Source organism: Mus caroli, unplaced genomic scaffold (assembly GCF_978045245.1).
Source record: "Mus caroli unplaced genomic scaffold, Mus_caroli_1 scaffold_11, whole genome shotgun sequence".
NCBI lineage: Eukaryota > Metazoa > Chordata > Mammalia > Rodentia > Muridae > Mus > Mus caroli.
Window position 1 is genome coordinate 109,680,371 of NW_028227266.1, and position 16,333 is coordinate 109,696,703.

General features: G+C 47.6%; 1 pseudogene; it reads right to left on the reverse strand.

The window, feature by feature from the left end:
• Window positions 1-2,068: 2,068 nt before the first annotated feature.
• LOC110302446 (large ribosomal subunit protein eL31 pseudogene) lies at window positions 2,069-2,464 on the reverse strand (annotated as a pseudogene).
• Between the last annotated feature and the right edge of the window lie 13,869 nt (window positions 2,465-16,333).

Below are 16,333 nucleotides of genomic sequence, written 5' to 3' on the forward strand. Positions count from 1 at the left end.
TAGAGTCCAGTCAACAGTTGTGTGTGTGTGTGTGTGTGTGTGTGTGGTGTGGTATATGTGTGTGTGGTGTGGTGTATGTGTGGTGTGGTGTGTGTGTATGAGAGAGAGAATGTGTCTGGGATTTGTGTGTGCATGCACACGTATGTGCGAGCGTGTGTGCATGTGAGTGTGGGTACTTGGAGGTAGTTAGAAATCTATCCTGAGGGCTGTTCCTCAGGAGCCAGCCCCTGTGGTTTTTGCATGCTTCATGTCTGGCTTGTAAAGCGTGTTCTAAGGGACTCACAGGGTTCTTGTGCTTCTATGGCACCAGTTACTGACTGAGACATGTCACCAGCCCGCAACCAGGAGATCCTACTTCTAACTGCATGCCTCAGAGCCTTCTAGCCAGGCTGTCCCCCGAGCTTTGACTACTACCTTTCCTGACTCTCAGAACTCTAGCTTGGACTCTGTACTGTGGTCCAATTCTTCCAGACCTCAATCAACTTCCTTCCGGGAAGGAGGAAGGCTCCCTCTCCTGTCACCATGCAGGAACTGGCTGCTGGCTCTAGAGACCCAAAAAGAGATTGCCAAGGAGGGGATCACTCTGGGGCCGGGCTTCTGAGTCCTGTGACCAGCTGTCAGCCCCTGAGGGAAAGACCCAGGGCAGAGGATGGCTGAGAGGTCTGAGAAGAGACTGAGTGAGTGGCCTCAGCTCTCAGCAGGCACCAGGAATGTTTTGGCTCATTCTCTTCATTTCTGTGTTCCTCTGCTGGGGGCCTTCAGTGTTCTTGTTTCTTCAAGCACAGCTAATTTTGACCACTGACTGGCAGTCTGGGGCCCCCAGATCATAAGAGCTGAGAGGCTGGTGGAACATTCTGGGCTCTTTCTGGCACCGCCTACCTGGCAGAGGCATACCGGTCTTCAGGGTGGGGTGTGGAGAGAGGAGAGGTTGGGTTGGGTGGCTTTTTTCTTTGCTTGATTCAGCCTTGGTCTCAAGAATTGTGAGGTTTGGGGGATAGTCACAGGACTTCCTCTTTAGGAGGCTGAGAGAGAATGGGTCTTTTGCCCTCTGAGTATTCGGATTGGCATTCCTCATAGGCAAGGCTCAGAAGATGTTTCCCAAACAGCCTGCTTCCTTTTTTGCTTCCTCCTCTCTTTGGATTCCAGCTCAGATTCCTAGCCTGTGGTGACTGGGTGGGCCACAGACATTGAATACCAAGCCCTTGGAACCCTTCTGCCATTCTGTTACCTGGCGTTCCTTCCCTCTTTAGCCACGGAAGCTTGGCATTGGAGCGAGACACTCCCACTTCAGGGAAAGACTTATGAGTTCAGGAGGACAAGAGGAGGTCGCTTCATAATGTTGAAGTCTTTCCTCTGTTGGCTTTTATAAACACACTTTTATATCTACGTGTAATATACATCTGAAACCACACACAGTTAAAGTTTCTGCAGATAGGCAAATTCCCGCAAAATGAACAATAACCATGTAATAACACCCCAAGTCAAGAAAAACAGATGTGAACAAAGCAAAACAATGTTATTACCCTCCCCCTCGACTCCGCCCACCCCTGTCAATCATCTCCCGGCTCCTCCTTTCCAGAGAGGTGGAGATAAAAGAGCTGGCGTCTGCCAAGCCTTGCGCCCCTTGACCTTCCCGTACTTGCATTCCTGTGGCTCTCGAGGCTGCCCGAGTCTATTGTAGGGCGGGAAAATAACAGTGCGAAGTTGTTTATCTGTTCCCAGGTCAGTGGCTACCTGTGTTGATGGTTGGCAGTCAGGCAACTCGGGGAGTTTTCACACCACAGGAATTGGCAAATGCTACAAGTTGACTGGTTTTAATTTTTTTTTTCATTGACTGTCTAGTGCTAGACTTCAGAAAGCAATGGAGCAAATACCCATAACGGAGATTATATTTATGAGTGTGTTTTTTCTTTAGCTGTGGCATTGTGAAATGAAGAAAGGGTTCTGTGTGGCTCAGGAAATCTTCCGTGTCTGTTGAGTGATGTTCTGAGGTACCTGGTCTTGCTTCTCTTCCCTTTTTTTTTTTTTTTTTTTTTTTGGCAGTTCAACTTTATTTGATGTGAGCAGGTTAGTTCTCATCCACATTGACCGTCTGTAGATTTTTAAATGTGGTAACAGGCACGTAAGTTACCAGCATGTAGAGCTTGTTTGGGGAATCCTCATCCTCGTGACGTTTTCTGGGCAAGCGTACTCGGATGCGATATGGAACGTTCCTTATTCCCTTGGCCCAGACGGCTTTATTGAGCCTGGTGGCAATGCGCACATCTGGTGTCCCCATTTCCTTCATGGCAAACTTCTGAATTTCTCTGAGTGCCGGAGGAGCACGCTTCCTGAAGCCCACTCCATGGATACGCTTGTGAATGTTGATGGTGTATTCTTGGGTCACCACCACGTTGATGGCAGAACGGCCCTTCTTTTCGGGAGCCATTCTGCCGGGCCCAAGTAGGAAAGGCTGCTTCTCTTCTCTTACTCTTTAACATAAATATGAATTTTTAGCTGAGTAGTGGTGGCACATGCCTTTAACCCCCAGCACTCCGGTGCCAGCGGCCAGCCCGCTCTACAGAGAAAGCCTGCCTCTAAAACACAAACAAACAAAAACAAGAAACAAGAAGCAAAACAAACAAACAAACAAACAAAGCAAAGCAAAGCAAAAAGAATTTTAAAATACATTTAAATCAATACTTTGGTTGGATTTTTATTTTATTTCATCTGTTTGTTTGTTTGATTGGTTGTTTGTTTTTTGTTTGTTTGTTTCTCAGTGGATCTGAACCCTGGCTGTCCTGGAACTCTCTCTGTAGACCAAGCTGGTTTGGAACTCACATTGTTCTGCCTGCCTCTACCTCCCAAATGCTGGGATTAAAACTGTTTGCCAAAGTGTCTAGCTCTTGTTTCTTGAGACAGGAGCTCACTATGTAGCCCAGGCTAGCCTAGAATTCATAAGTCCCGTCTCAACTGCATAACAAGCAAATACCATCACAGATATCTAAAACAATCCTAGTAAAATAGTCACACCAAATCAAATTATGGGTGGCTTATTAAGATCCTACCAGTCCATCGCTGATCGCAGCATACCTGCCCCTCCCCCTCTCCCTGCTTCTTTTTGAGGTTTCCAGGCAAACAGGCTGTCTCTAGTTCATTAATAGAATGGGGCAGATTTCACTAGTTCAGGCGGCAGGTGGCTTTTCTACTGCCATAGCTTTCCTTTCTGCTTCAGGTTTCTTGGTTTCTGCAGCTTTTCCCCCTAAAGGTTTCTTCCCTTGACACCTAATTCTCCACAGGCTTCTTGCTTGTAGCTCCCTTGTGTGCAACCCCCGCATCTGATTTGGTTGGCTGCCTTCATGTTCCTCACCCAGGGTTTGTGGCTTCCAGCTTGGTGTAGCCTGGTGTCCCTTGAGTAGGCTTTGCCTGTAGACTGAGCTTCAACAGGGTTCCCAGGTAGCTCAGCAGGTTCTTATTCACAGTGACTGCTTGGGGGCCTCTTTGTGGCTCTGGGATTTCCATGGTTCTGTGGTTCTGCTAAGGCCTCATTCATCATCTTGTGCATGGGAGGGTTAGAGTTACTCTTGAGGGAAGCAGACTTGGGTCATACACCCCAGGAGTGAGTTTCAAATGCTGGGCTTGCTTACACAAAGCGGAGAATTACCAGGGAGTGCCTTGGTGGTGCCACTGTCTTTGTTACAGATGGCGCAGGGCCCGGACAGGATGGCAGGTTCTCATGTTGTCCTCGACAGCTCTCATTCAGCGAGAGGCAGAGCCTTCTCGATGTCATCTTAAGCAGCAGCACGATGCCTTTGGTCTTCTGTGACCTTCACCTTCAACCACCAGCGGCAGTTCGGAAAGTTCCTCAGTACGATGACCTTTAGATACGAGCAGAGCGGATGAGGCAGGGACGGCCACAGCAGGTTTACCTTCACTTTGGGCTGTCTAGGTCTGCAGGCTTTTCTTAGCAGAAATAAGCAGCCACCAAAGGCACCCTGGCCAGAATAGTGGGTCATGCCGCCTCTCAGGCTTTGGGAATTTAAGCCACAGATCTGTCAGCATCTCAAGATCCAGAACTGGTCAGATAATCTACTAATCCTCTGATGACATAGGGCTGTAGGCTTTATTATTGTTTGGGTTTGAGCTAGGTTTCAAACAGCTTGGGTAGCCTCAAACTCACTGCATAACTAAGGATAACCTTGAACTTATGATCCTCCTGCCTCTACCTCCTGAGTGCTAAGATTCCAGGCATGTGCACACACCCAGTTTGTGTGGTACTGGGGATCAAAGCCAGAGCCTTGGACATGCTAGGCAAGAACTGTACCCGTGAGGCTACATCTGTAGCCCCAGTGGTGAGTTTTATCTTATTTCTGATGCCTGCTCATGTGTGTATATGTGCACCAGCGTGCCTTGTGTGTGTGAGAACCAGAAGTCAACCTTGGATGTTGTTCCTCAGGAGCTGTCCACCGTGCCCGTCCCCCACCCCAGAACCTGCAGCTTGCTTGATTAGGCTAGCAAGTCCTAGGGATCTGTCTGTCCCAAGTCCTAGGGATCTGTCTGTCCTGGTCTCTTTAGAGCTGAGAGTACAAACATGTTCCATATGCTTAGCTTTTTATCAAAGCAACTGAGCTATCTATCCAGTGTGCCATCGGTGAAGTTTTAAAACTCTTCAGTTGTACTTAGTATCCTGACTCACACACAGTCAGCAGTTGGGCAACAGGGTGGCAGTTAATTAACAAAACATTCCATAAGCGGGCTAGAGAGATGGCTCAGTGGTTAACAGCACTGACTGCTCTTCTGGAGGTCCTGAGTTCAAATCACAGCAACCACATGGTGGCTCACAACCATCTGTAATGAGATCTGACGCCCTCTTCTGGTGTGTCTGAAGACAGCTACAGTGTACTTACATAGAATAAATAAATAAAGCTTTTTAAAAACCACAACATTCCATAAGCATGCTCCTTGCAGAGATGTAGCCCTAGCATGTTAGCAGGTTGCAGGAAGAGAGGGTCATGAAGTGCCCTTTATCCATTTCCAGGATGGTGCTGAACTAAGATGGCCCTGAAGGTTGGTGTGGAGGAAAATGAGCATCAGGTACTGCAGAAGGGACAGCTGTGAGCATTGTCAGGGTAGGTACGGCTGCACAGTGAGGCCTGTCAACAAAAGATGGGCCATTGGCAAATGAGTCCCATTGCTCAGACCATCAGCGTACCACCCCAGCCTGTAACTAGACCCTAAGAATTAGTAAGCCTGGCGGAACTAGAAAAGCTTGGGCTATGTGCCAGGAGACTTATTTCTCAGTTCTGATGATGTGGGCTCACAGATCATCTGCACACACGTACATCCTTTTTACTAGAGTTGTTTGTGTCAGAGCCCGGGCTCCATCAGCCCTAAGAATCAAATCTGTATCACTCTTCCTCAATAGGCCAATGAGATTGACACATAATGCTGAAAAGCAGAAAATGGAAATTTGTTTAGTGTGACCACATCAGAACAAAGGAGCAGAGACGGCCAGTGACTCACCGCTGTAGTTTCATTTTTGTTCCTGTGACAAAATATTCCCGTGAAAAGCAGTTTAAGGGTTTGCATCAGTTTACAATTTCAGGCCATAGTCCTCTGTTGTGGGGAAATTGAGAGTCCATAGTCAAAGTAGAAAGAAACGGAAACATGCATGTTCATTTGCTGGCTTGTGCTCAGCTCAGTGTATGTACTCTTCTACTGTTTGGGACTCCCTACCTAGAGAATGATGTCTCCCATAGTGGACTGGGAACTCTTATATACATTATCTTAATTAAGACAAGGCCCATCCACAGACATGCCTACAAGCCAATCCAATATATGGATCCTAGACTGTCCCTCATCCAGACTCTTCCCAGGTGATTTTATGTTATGTCAAGTTGAGAGTAAAATCTAAATCACATTTTTCCAATCCATCTTCAGGGTCCTGATCCAGATAGAAAGCAAGAAACATGCATTGCTAAGCAGTCCTGGCCAAGGTGTGTGGTCTTGCCCACCAATATTGTCTCAGTTCTGATCTCTCACACAAGATGGTCAGAAAAGCTGTCAAAATTATATAAAAATCTCCTGTTGAGAGACAAGTGTCTCTCTGGATGGCACCAGGTATCAGCCTATCTTCTTCCAGTATGGGATCCTTGGGGCCATTCTTTTTTTTTTTTTTTGGTTTTTCAAGACAGGGTTTCTCTGTGTAGCCCTGGCTGTCCTGGAACTCACTCTGTAGACCAGGCTGGCCTCAAACTCAGAAATCCACCTGCCTCTGCCTCCCAAGTGCTGGGATTAAAGGCGTGCACCACCACTGCCTGGCTCCTTGGGGCCATTCTACATTCTGGGGGTTCACTGTTCCCGTGGTCTGACAGCCAAAGGGAAAAGTACAAAAGCCTCATTTAAAAAAATATCTTTATTCTTGCCAAGATATAAACATTCTGACTTCGGTTTCAATTTTTTTCTATAAATTACAACACTGCCTTAAGCAAGTTGGGGAGACAGACTTGAACTATTTCTCTCTCTCTCTCTCTCTCTCTCTCTCTCTCTCTCTCTCTCTCTCTCTCTCTCCTCATTTCTCACCATGGACAAATCAATTTCCTTACCCATGTCTGCCTCTGGGCGTTTGGTAGAGTGGCGGTCAAAGTTCAGTGTAATGTTTCATTGTTCACACCTATTCTCTTGTTCACTGTAGAGACCTGTAGACAGTGCAGGGTGACCTGCAGGACAGCGATGGAAAGCCTCCTAAAACCCGTGCACAAATCCTTTTAATGTTTATAAATGTGTCCATTGTCCCACACTCTCCGTGTCCTCCCATGTAAATAACCACTCATAAGCTTGGGTTGTGAAATTCCCAGAGGCAAGCTCATTACCAGATGTGGTCCACAGAGAGAAGAGCCTCAGCCTGGCTCTGAGTCCACATGCAAGGAAGGGGGACCATGCACAGAAGAGGAGGTGAGTTACTGTAGGTGGGGCTTAAGACTTAACTGGGAAGTTGGTCACACATGCTATTCCCACAGGCATGGTGGGTGCTGTCAGAAAGGTAAGCGTTGATGTGAGAACCATCCACAGACATGATACAGACTGTCTGTGGCCACCCATCCTACACACTCACACCTGCATGTGTATGTCCAGTACATGTAGAGGCCAAAAGTCTACCTCAAGTGTCTCTCCTCAGGTTCTGTTCACCTTGCTCTTTGAGGCAGGGTCTTTCATTGAAACCCAGGGTTAGTTCAGTCCTCCATTAAGTCCTGAGGATCCTTTTGTCTCTGCCTCTCCAGGACTGGGATTACAGTGTGGCTAGTGCTAAGAATCAAACTAGGGTCCCATGCTCACATGGCAAGCACTTTTCTGCCTGAGCTTTCTTCTGAGACCCTTTTCTCATTGGCTTCTGAAGTGTCAAGGTCTGATAAGCCTGTGTCTGGAATGGGACTTCTGGTAGACCTCTTCTTCAATCTGGGACTTCTGGTAGACCTCTTCTTCAATCTGGGACTTCTGGTAGACCTCTTCTTCAATCTGGGACTTCTGGTAGACCTCTTCTTCAATCTGGGACTTCTGGTAGACCTCTTCTTCAATCTGGGACTTCTGGTAGACCTCTTCTTCAATCTGGGACTTCTGGTAGACCTCTTCTTCAATCTGGGACTTCTGGTAGACCTCTTCTTCAATCTGGGACTTCTGGTAGACCTCTTCTTCAATCTGGGACTTCTGGTAGACCTCTTCTTCAATCTGGGACTTCTGGTAGACCTCTTCTTCAATCTGGGACTTCTGGTAGACCTCTTCTTCAATCTGGGACTTCTGATAGACCTCTTCTTCAATCTGGGACTTCTGGTAGACTTCCTCTTCAATTTGCCTTATCAAATCTAGTTGTCTTCATTCAAGTTGGTGCAACTCCATCCTTTCTGTTTCTCAGGACAAAACACTGGGTGTCATCCTTGACTCCTCTCTACCCCACCTTCCCTTCCAATGTCCAGCATTAGACATATGTCTAGCATGCAGCTTGTCTCTCCAGCTCGCCACTGCCATGTCCTCGTTTAAAACACTTCATCTTTCCCCTAGACTGTCACCTAAGTTTCCACAGTCATCTCTCTGTTCCCCTTTGTCTCTGCATCGCACTCCACCCCACTCCACCCCACTCCACCCCAGTCCATCATTCAGACCTGTAACAGTCCTCATGTTCCTTAAAGTAAAAACAGAAGTTATTGCCCTTACATACAAGGTCCCACGGGTCCCGATGCCTATAACCTTCCATTCAGTTCCTTGGTTCCTGACGGAAGATGCCTGGTGGGACAATGTAGGAGGTTTCCTCCCTGGTTTCAGAGCAGGCTGCTGCAGGAAGGAGGCAGACATGCCCTCATTGCTCTACTTACAAATGTCATCCCTTATGCCTCTTCTGTTGCTGTGGTGAGGGTATAACCTCATCACCTATGGTGGAAAGTTTATGCTTTCTTGTGTGCTGCCTTGAAGGCAGGGACTGAGTCTGACTCACGACAGTGGCTCCAATACCTGTCAGAAACCTGCCTTACTTATCATCTAATGTAAGTGTGTGTTCATGTGTGTACATGTGCACATGGAGGGTAGAGATCAGCCTCAAGTGTCGTTTCCCAGTCCAATTTATTTTTGGAGACAGCATCTTTATCTTTCACTGGCCTAGAGCTTGCCTGGTAGGCTAGACTGGCCAACCAGTGAGCCCTCCTGACTCATCTCCCCAGTGCTGGGACTACAAACATGCCACCATGCCCAGACTTATTTCTTTCCATATGGAGTTGGAGATCAAACTCAGGCCTCCACACTTGCGAGGTAAGCACTTGAGTAACTGAGCCGTCTCATCAGACTAGGATGTTCTTTATTGAAGGGCACCCTTGATGCAAATCAGGAAGCCCAAAGAAAGCAGCACAGGACAGGTTGCCTCTTCTGCTCTTAGAGATGCCATTTGCAAAATGGATCAAAGGAAATAGTCTTCTCTGAAGAGACTTAGATTTTTATTGCTTAAATTATTTCACAGGAATAACCTTAAGCCAGACCATTTCCAAATATCCTGGAAATTGCTCACTTTTCTGACTCTTTCCTCTGTGACCAAATAGATAGAAGTTCTGCTTCACCTACTAACTCCCCAGAGTTCACTCCTTGGTTCCTCATTTTACAGGTCACCTCCCTCCCCCAGCTTCCACCTGCCTTTAGCAAGGGACACCTTCCATGATAAACCAGGCAGGCCTGGCATTTTCCACAATCCCCACCTGAGTCTTCTGATAGACCTGAAGAGAGGCTAAGTTCCTCAGAGACGGATGCCTGGAGCACACAATGCATGGGTCAGTTTCAAGAGGGTTTCTGTGCAAAAGCTGTCCCCATTCTAAATCCTGTGGAGTGGACTTGGTCCGTAGCAAATGCTCTCAGAATTCTAACCCATTTGGAGCCCATGAGAAGTGAACGTCTTTGCAGACCCTTGGGCTTCTGCATGGTCTGGTTCACAGCAGAGCTCAGAAATATTTGGACACAATTATAATGGTAATGAATATTTACTGAAGTTTCAAATACTGTTTGTCCTTATGCTGAGCACCCTACAGCCACTCATTAAAAACATATTCACTGAGAGTTTAGGTTGTCCCTTTGGACATAGTGTGCTTATCTTTGGGGGTGCTTGGGATTTTCTTTTACAATTAACAATCTGAATCTTGTAGCTCTCAAATAACACATCAGGGGCCAGTAGTCTGTGAAGTCGTATTGAAGGGTATCAAGGCTTTGGGGAGGGGGAAAGCTTTCGGGTCACATGATTAGATGTTTGTAGCAGCCTGAGTGTCTGTTCTTGGTTCTGCAGGGATGCCATGGAGGACGGCAGAGAGGACTGAGGACTTCGGCTCCCCTGAAGCAACATTTACTTGACATTGTAACCCGAGGGATGCACACTGGGAATGGGACTCTGACCCTCGGTGAGAACAGCCCAGGATCTGTGTGTTGCGTTGTGGAAACCCTCTGAAGGGTCAGCACTGTTGAAACAAAACAAAGTCAAAATGGAGACCTCAGGCACCCAGTTTAATGCGAGCTGGAGTTCAGATGTTGTCTCAGATATGATTCTTTTTTTTATTAGGTATTTTCCTCATTTACATTTCCAATGCTCTCCCAAAAGTCCCCCATACCCTCCCCCCCCACTCCCCTACCCACCCACTCCCACTTTTTGGCCCTGGAGTTCCCCTGTACTGGGGTATATAAAGTTGGCAAGTCCAATGGGCCTCTCTTTCCAGTGATGGCCGACTAGGCCATCTTTCGATACATATGCAGCTAGAGTCAAGAGCTCCGGGGTACTGGTTAGTTCATAATAATGATCCACCTATGGGGTTGCAGACCCCTTTAGCTCCTTGGGTACTTTCTCTAGCTCCTCCATTGGGGCCCTGTGATCCATCCAATAGCTGTCAGATATGATTCTTATACAGCCAGTCAGTATGTGTTTCCTGAAACCTCACTGGTGTCACAGAGAGACAGCAGAGTGATATGAGTTGGCGGCCGGATGACTTGAAACGGCACTGCAAACACAAGATGATTTTACTTACGAAATATGGAGTTTTCATAAAATAGTGCGGGATGAAGGAGACAGAGCAAAAGAACAATGTGAAACCCCAGAAGACAAAACCTTTAAAAGTTCTTACGTGCTTGGTATGCCTCTCCCTACTAAATGTAAAAGAAATCCCCCCAAATAAGTAGTTTAAGAAAGTTTTGTGAACAGCAACTTAATAAAATTTACCCTAATAAAGCTTCAACAACAATCCAGTATCCACTGGGCAGCCCCACAGCCTGAGCTCTGTTCTGGCCCGTTCACATTTGCTTCATTAGAGCCTCCAGGCTCGTAAGGAAAACACGCTAAGGCTCCCATTTTCATGCAAGAAAGCGAAAATGCAGAATGATTTGCCTAGACCTAGGAAATGGGTAAGAGGGAGAGATATTTTGAGTTTTAACTACTCCTGTCCCTGTTCCAGTATTCATATATTTAGGAACATGTATATTGTGTGTGTAAGCCATGAATCTGAGGAAGGTACAGGAGAAGAGTTGGAGAGAGACCCAGAACTAGAAAGTGAGCTGTGACCAGTCGCCTCCTGACCCTGCCACCATATCTTCCTTACCAAGATGGACTGAGCCCAAGTAAATCCCTCCATAAGTTGCACTAGTCAGAAACTTGGTCATAGCTATGAGAAAAGCCACCAATACCTATTCATCTCTGACTGTCTATTTATAGGGTTGAGCACAGGGGCAATCAAGCCAATCCATCTATCCACTGTGGAGCATATTTCAGTGGGCATGACTGTTTTCTGCACGGAGAGGGCTATTAGTCTAAAGGAGGAGAAAGGAGGCTATTCCTCAAGGACATAACAGAAGAGAGTGCAGAAGGTCCCCTGTCATCAGGGATGGACTACACTGGGGGAGACAAGGGACAAGGAGAATAGTCAGAAGCTGAGGCAGGAGCCCTGGTAGTCTCATGATCATGGAAGGGGAAGGAGCGAACAGGTGGGTGATCACCAGGTAGGATAAAGGAAGAACTGGGTATCTGTGAGCCCCATGCACACACATGGTAGACAGAGAGAAGGGGTCAGTGAAAACACACAGGGTTAGCCTAGAGTCTGAGGTCATACAACCAGCTACAGAGAAGAGGTGACCTGGGGAGAGGAAGGGGCTGGAGAGAGGAAGAAGGAAGATGGACAGGTAGAGAGCTCTTTGATTGCTGGTTTCCTTTACAAACAGGAAAGCATTGGCAACAATATTATTGGGTCAGAGCCATTGCTTTCCTGGTCTCTCTCACCCTCACCACCTTCAACTTCTCCAACACCTGCACCAACATAGGCTATGGCATACGCTGCTGGAGGAGCCAGCTCTCTTCAGAAGAGGCCATCTGGGTGGCAAAGCTTTGAGTCCTTTCTAATATTGTTTGGAAGTTAGTCTTCTGTGGATAGAGACTTTGGTCAGGAATCAGGTTTACTCAGTGGGACAACAACAAAAAGGCCACATCTTACTGGGCATGGTGGCACATGAATCTAAGCCCTTGAGAGGCAAAGGCAGGAAGATTCGGATTTTAAGGTCATCTTTATTTATATAGCAGGTTTAGGGCTAGCCTGGGCTCTATAAGACTGTCTTAAATAAAAGAGAGTGTCTTTTGTGTCAGCGGATGAGGTCGCAAGGTTAACTAAGGTCAGGACTGGAAGGGAATCTATCTGATGCTTCAGCCACCTCCACAGGTCAGCTCCCCTTCAACTCTGTGAAGATGTGAGACTTCCTGGCAGCTGTTTCATGGTGTGATTTCATGAGATGCTGAGGTTGGAAGAGAGAGAACTAACGTGTTCTCTATTTACCTCTTTCTTGTTCTTGCCATGACTTAGAATCATAACTGAAGGATTTTGGAGGCTTCTCAGCCACACAGACCTCTAAAATCTCATTGAGTCAGCAGAGATCCATGGTGAAGTCCTGGGGACACAAAGATGGATCTAAGAGTTAGGGGACTTGGGCTGGCAGTTACAGGTCGAGTGACCATATTTGCAGGTACATGAGGATGCTGGAAGGGTGGGGAGCTAGGGGAAAGAAGCTGTGAAGAGGAAGAGAAAGAATAGGCATTAGAGACTAAGACAGACAAAGGGAGGAAGAGAAAGAACAGGAGTTAGAGACTAAGACACACAAAGGGAGGTGAAGGAGGCAAGACCTAGTATGGCAGTAGAAAGGAAGTGCTGGGACAGCTGTGGTCCCATGCAAACATGTCGGCATCAGGTTCCAACTCTGCTTACTTGGTGTGGTTGCTGTTATCATTTCTTCTAGGCCCTGCCCAACAGTTACTTAGCAACAGCCAGGTACAAGCCTGGCTCCCCTAACAAGACTGTTAGGCCTCTCTACCTCCCCTCCTCCCCTCCCCCCTCCCCTTCCTCTCTTCTTCCTTCCCTTCCCCCCCTCTCCTCATCTCTCTCTCTCCACATGTTCCTGGATGGCCTCTTCCCTTCTTTCTCCTCTCTCTTTCTGTCCTCTTTCTTTCCCTGCCTCCACTCCCTTCCCCACAGCCCATAACCTAAATAAACTTCATTTTGTACTAGACCTGTCCCATGGCTGATACTCCTGGGGGGTGGGATGCCTCAGCATGGGCCCGCCAAGGCGCCCTTCTCCCACCACATCCTGCTGCTGCATTCCAAAACGAATCAGTTACCTCAGTTAACATTGGTGTTAATTGTTGACATTTGGGGCATGTCCTAGTTTCATTCATGTTATGGTAAGATATCCTGACAACAACTTGGGGGAGAAAGGGTTTCTCTGGCTTACAACCCCAGGTTATAGTCCATCATTGCAGGAAAGCCAAGGCATCGCATTCATGGTCTAGAGCACAGGCGTAAGCACTTGGATCCCTCCTTGCTCTGTTCTTACACACCCAGGGTTCCTGTCAGTATGTGGTGCCACCCGTGGTGAGCTGGGTTTTCAACCCGACCTAGGTAACTCCTCTGAGCTTGCTTGCTTGCTTTCTTTCTTTCTTTCTTTCTTTCTTTCTTTCTTTCTTTCTTTCTTTCTTTCTTTCTTTCTTTCTTTCTTTCTTCCTTCCTTCCTTCCTTCCTTCCTTCCTTCCCTTCTTCTTCTTCTTCTTCTTCTTCTTCTTCTTCTTCTTCTTCTTCTTCTTCTTCTTCTTCTTCTTCTTCTTCTTCTTCTTCTTCGTCTTCTTCGTCTTCTTCGTCTTCTTCGTCTTCTTCGTCTTCTTCGTCTTCTTCGTCTTCTTCGTCTTCTTCGTCTTCTTCGTCTTCTTCGTCTTCTTCGTCTTCTTCTTCTTCTTTTCCCTCAAGCTGACAATGAAAGCTCACCATCACAGGGTGCTTGAGGGTTAGATAAGTAGAGGGCCTGGCCAGGCTGACTGGGGTGCATTTGGTTCAGTTCCAGACATCCAACCTCACCCCCTGATTTTCTAGTTATTTCTCCCTCCAGGCCTTCCTGGTTCTTTGGTGAAGAAGTAAATGGAGGGATTAGGAACTTTGAAGGAGCAGGAAGCAGCCTGAATACTAGTGAGGGGGATAGCCAGCCATCCTCAGCCTAGACAAGTGGGGTGAGGACCTGGGGTTGCTTCGCCTTCACACGGAAGAAATCCTTGCTCTTCTGTGCCCACCCTGGGTTTCTCAGTTAGGAGCCACCTAACCTCGTCATGGTAGAGTCCAGAAAGAGGCTCAGAGGCCCCCAGTCTCTAAGCACAAAGTTTCCACTCCACTCTTGGCCATAGACAGTCATTAGGGGTGGGCAGAAGCAGGAGCCTTGGGCTCGAGTGCTTCCTGCTCCGGGGTTTTCCCTGCTCCAGGCTTGTTACCCCGGGCCAGCTGTGGCCACCCTCCAAGCTATACTTAGTTGGCGCCTTCCTTTCCAGAAGGCTCTCCCCTGGGCCCGGTCCACTGCACATTCTTCATTGAAGTAGACAGGGCAAAGGCGCTCACGTAGCTCAGATGTCTTCAGAGATAGGGGGTGCTCCCCTGGAAGGAAGAGATCAGAGATCAGAAAGAGGGCGGGGTGGGAAGAGGGGGCTAAGACATTCCTGCTGCTCCTTGGATAGTGGGGATTGTGGGCCGTGAGTCTTTGGAACAGTCCCAGGGAGACTGGTCCCTGTGAGGACAGAGCCTGGAGCAGCAGAGGGTCCAGCTTATGAGATGTGGTGAACAGAGAAGAGAAAGAAGAGGAAGAAAAATGCTCTCCCAAGCATACAGGAGTTTTTTGTCTCTGTGGGTTCTGTGCGATTTGGGCAATACTTGGCAACCAGACCTGGTGATTAATAAAGTCATTGTTTTCCTGCCTGTGTCCCTCAGCTAAGCTTCCTGATGGTAATGGTAGCACTTTATCCACCCACAGCTATGCCCTGGCTCCCCCAGGCCATTGGCTTTACTCCAGGATGTCAGCTTGGGGACAAAAGCTAAGGGGTTCTCTGGAAGTCATTCTGTGATGGGATCTCAGGAGGTCTTGAGGTTGGCTAAGAACTAAGGAGCTATTTACCCATCTTTCTCCTCCTGGTGCATCCTGGACCTTTCTCTTCATGGCATTGGCAAAGGATCGTCCATATCAAGACACCAGGTGCCTTAGGGCTACTGCTATCTAGATCTGCCATTGCACTGGCCCTGGTCCTCATCTGGACAGCAGGGTTAATGAGGCTCCTCATGGAGTCTCCAGAGAGACTGCCAGCCTGAGGAAGAGTCTGACAGGACCTGGTCTGCAGAAAGGCTGAGATTCCCTGGGGCCCTGGCTCTGCATCTGAGCTCTCTCAGTAATGACTGCCATGGAAAAACAGGATTAGAGTTGTGACTCTGATAAGATCCTAAGGACTCTCAGCTCTGTCACACCGAGCTCTGTGTGACCAGAGTAACCCTTAGTTCATTTATTTTGAATGGGAATGGTTGACTGTCAGGATATGAAGCTGCTGTTATAGTCACTTGGGGCTAAAAACACCCCAAATTCGTAAGAAGAATACCATCTCTCTGATAGAGATGGTGCAACCAGGTACAGGTAAATAGACCTGTATGGGCACTATATACCACCCAGAAATAGTGCATATAGGCCATGATGAGCTGACCCACTGACTTGTGGCAAGAAAAAGCTCTGATTATGTCCTTTGTGAGCAGTGTTCCCAGTGTTTGTCCACCTACTGGGTCTGATCTCCAGCTATGGTTGGTTAACTTATCACAGTGTCTATACATACTTAGAAAGTGCTTCGCACCTCTGGCAGAGATATTAAGCTAAGAGGATGTATAAATATCCGGAATACCATAGGGTGACATTCATCTTCTCTCCCATCTAGAACTGGTTCACCCCAAATGTCACACTTCTTTCCCATGTTTACCTGTTAAAATAAACACCACCCTCTAGCTGGGCATGGTGGTCCATGCCTTTAACCCCAACACTTAGGAGGCAGAGGCAGGTAGATCTCTGTGAGTTCAAGGCCAGCCTGGTTTACATAGCAAGTTCCAGGCCCGCCAGAGCTACATAGTGAGACCCTATCTCCAAAACTAAACCCAAACCAAACCAAACCAAACCAAACCAAACCAAACAAAAACAAACAAAAAACAACTGTTAACACCAGCACTTGTTACTATGTGACAGTCTGGGGAATGGGCACCTTCTCTGGGCTCATGAATTCAGCCACTGCCTCCGCCCACCCTTGGGGACCTACACTGCCTTTCCCTGCAGGCTCTTTGTTTCTGGCCAGATTCCAGAACACTGAGGACGCCCCACATACCAGGGTTGTATTTGGGGGTAAGTAGGTGGATTCCTGTGTGTGAACTCCAGCGTGACAAGGGTTAGCCAGCTTTCCCTCCTCCCAGCTCCAAAACCTCCAAGATGTGATTTCGATACTATGAACCACACTCCCCATTCATTCATT